Source organism: Octopus bimaculoides, chromosome 21 (assembly GCF_001194135.2).
Source record: "Octopus bimaculoides isolate UCB-OBI-ISO-001 chromosome 21, ASM119413v2, whole genome shotgun sequence".
In the NCBI taxonomy this organism is placed as follows: domain Eukaryota; kingdom Metazoa; phylum Mollusca; class Cephalopoda; order Octopoda; family Octopodidae; genus Octopus; species Octopus bimaculoides.
In genome coordinates this window covers 12,485,347-12,488,817 of record NC_069001.1, presented here as the reverse complement: position 1 = coordinate 12,488,817, position 3,471 = coordinate 12,485,347, and positions in this window count along the sequence as shown.

The following is a 3,471-nucleotide window of genomic DNA, read 5'->3' as shown; positions in this document are numbered from 1 at the left end:
GTTTAGGTCCCCGTAACTTAGCGGTTCGGCAAAAGGAGACCGATAGAATAAGTACTAGGCTTACAATGAATAAGTCCTGGGGTCGATTTGATTCGACTAAAGGCGGTGCTCCAGCATGACCGCAGTCAAATGACTGAAACAAGTAAAAGAAAAGAAAGAATATCAGGTGGAGAAATTTCTAACAAAACTGTGCGATGAACGGGAACGTGAAACTCGGAGTAGCAACTTTTGGTTATATTTGTGATGATTTTAAATAAAGCATATTACTCTACCACTGGTATTTGAGTACTCTTTTTTTCCACCTTGTTGCACATTTATGTGCTTACTTAGAGAGAGAGAGAGAGAGAGAGAGAGAGAGAGAGAGAGAGAGAGAGAGAGAGAGAGAGAGAGAGAGAGAGAGAGAGAGAGAGATTTGTCTGTATGTGCGTCTCAGTAATATTAATGATATTGCAAAACCGCTGCTGGGAAATGAATATACTTCAGTCACATTATTCGTGTGTCAAACTTTGCTATTGAAGTCAGTTCTGTATCGAAGCAATGACAAAGAATGTCTTATGTCAGGACCTGTCTAGCGTTAGTGACAAAGTTCACTCACCTTAGATTAAAACGAATCCGCAAAATAAAGGGATCTTATCCTTTGTTCCTGCTGCCCTCATAATCATATATATATATATATAATCGATTATTCGATCAGATATACGAAACTAAAGCAAGTATTTTAAAACCATTCCGAAAAAGAAAGTGATCTATCTTTTGTTCCTATTGACCTCATGATTATAGATATATATTAATATATAATCGATATTCGATTAGATATATGAAGCGCAAGCAAGTATTCCTTTGAATGTTTGGATTTTAAACGTACGAATATTTATTGTAAACGTAGCTCGGGCAGTAGTCGTAGATTTGCAACAGAAACTTGGATACTTAATCATAAATAAATTTTTATCTTCTTACGTAATAACATACTTCGCAATGTGTATATAAATATACTAATGTAGCCAAGGCAGCCATTTTGAAATTGTCTTTGACTGAAGATTTGCAAATTCAAGGATCCAATATGAAACCCCGCTGAAAAATCAATACAGAAACAAATCAGGCACACACGCGCGTGCACACACACGCACCCCTCCCCCCACAGACAAACAAACACACACACACATACACATACACATAAACAGAAAACAAATCATAGCCGTGTATAGTATTATAATATTTTATATTCCGTGTATAATATATTTTATATTCCGGATGGATTCGTCAATCTAAAAATAACCAAAGAAATACTACTACTACTACTACTTATAATGGAGATCATTATAACAATGATAAATATGATGGTAATAATAATAATAATAATAATAATAATAATAATAACAACAATTCTTTCTACTGAAGGCACAGGGCATGAAATTTGGGGTAAGAGACTAGTCGAATATATCGACCACAGTATTCAGCTGGTATTTCTTTTATCCCAAAAAGATGAAAGGCAATTTCGACCTCGGCGGAATTTGAACTAAGAATGTCAATGCGGACAGTATGCCGCAAAGCATCTTGTCCGACGTCCTAACGATTCTCCCACCTCGCCGCCTTAATAATAATAATAATAATAACAATAATAACAATAATAATAATAATAATAATAATAAGTGGTGATGATCCTGACGACCGTTACCTTATCTCAGTTTATGAGAGAAGAGTTTACGTCGAACCTCTGGTATAACAGCAAAAATGTTGTTGGGCCTTTAAGGGAAGGGGTTCTCGCCCGGCATTCGTTCGGTAAAGTTGCAGACTGATAACAGTTGTTATACTAATACAGCATCAGCAGATAATAGAGTAAAGAGGAGGAAGTAGGGTACAGCTCAGAGAAAACAATGTTATTAAAAAGAGCTAGGATATTTAGGAGGGTGATTTTACTTCTGAGGTTAATCGTTGGAACTCGATGTTAGGAATTTTCTTTCCCACAGTCTAATCTGCTGTGTGAATATGAATAATAACAGCACCATCATCCTCAACAAAGACAAGAACAATAACAAAACCAAGAAAAACATCAACAAAACAACCACACCAATAATAATAATATTCGCAGAATATTACAAATAGTAAAACTAAAAATACACAATATGTAACACCCTGAAATATTTTAATTCTGTTGAAAATAGTTACATACTTCTAAACAAGCGATTTTCGAAGAAGTAACCATATTGTTTTGGGGGGAAAAAAATTGAATACTAAACTAAATTAAATAGGAAATAATGTTACGAATGTGAACATGGAAACGTTCATAAAAAGAGATTGAAAAGAAACATTGAGAATAATATAACTAGAGCAGACATTTTGTTTTGGGTAGTATTTTATTCTAATCGTCATTATTATAATGCTGCTGCTTCTTCTTCTTCTTCTTCTTCTTCTTCTTCTTCTACCATAGATATAAACAAAGGAAGTTCGAATTATCATTCTTTTACCGAAATAGTAAAGTGAGCGGAGTCTACTACACTAATGTGGCTAACCTACAAACAAAAAGAAAAGCTGCAAAAATCATAATAACAATAAAACAATACAAAAACAAAAGAAACCATCGCACCATTTCCTACACATAAATATTAAACGAAAATTCCGTAAACGTAAGCAGAAGAAGAGAAGAAAAGTAACAAAAATAAATAAAACCCCGGAAATATATGAATCACGAAAACAATAGCACTGAAAATAGTATTGTTAACAGTATTGGTTTTGGAGGTGGTGGTTGTGCTGGTGGTGGTAATAAAAATGGTAGGGGAGGTGCGAGTAACTCAGAAGATGAGCTCAACTAAATTTAAGCGGGTAGTGCAGAGTTAAGCAATTATATTTTGCACCTGCACATAGCAGTGATAGAACTGATGCACTGAAATGTCGATCTTGGTCTTGTGAAGTGTATATACATATGTATACACACCTATGTGTATATATATATATATATATATATATATATATATATATATAGGTGCGCGTTTGAGTGTGTGCGTGTTTGTCTGTGTGTATGGTTATTCATATGTATGTATGTAGATATCTATCTATCTATCTATCTATCCATCTGTCTATCTATATATGTATGTATGAACATACGCACATATAGAGAGAGATACATTAATACATACATACATGTATAGATAAGTGTATGTGCATAACTATAATTAAAATTTCATTTTTTTTTATTTCCAATGATATACATATCTATGTATGTGTAAATGTATTCGTGTGTATGTATATATGTGTGTGTGTGTGTGTGTATATATATATATATATACATACGTGTGTGTATATATATGTATATATATATATATACATACGTGTATATATATATATATATATATATTCATATATATTAATGTATATATACATATATACATACGTGTATATATATATATATATATATATATTCACATATATTAATGTATATATACATACACACACACGTATATGTGTATATATACA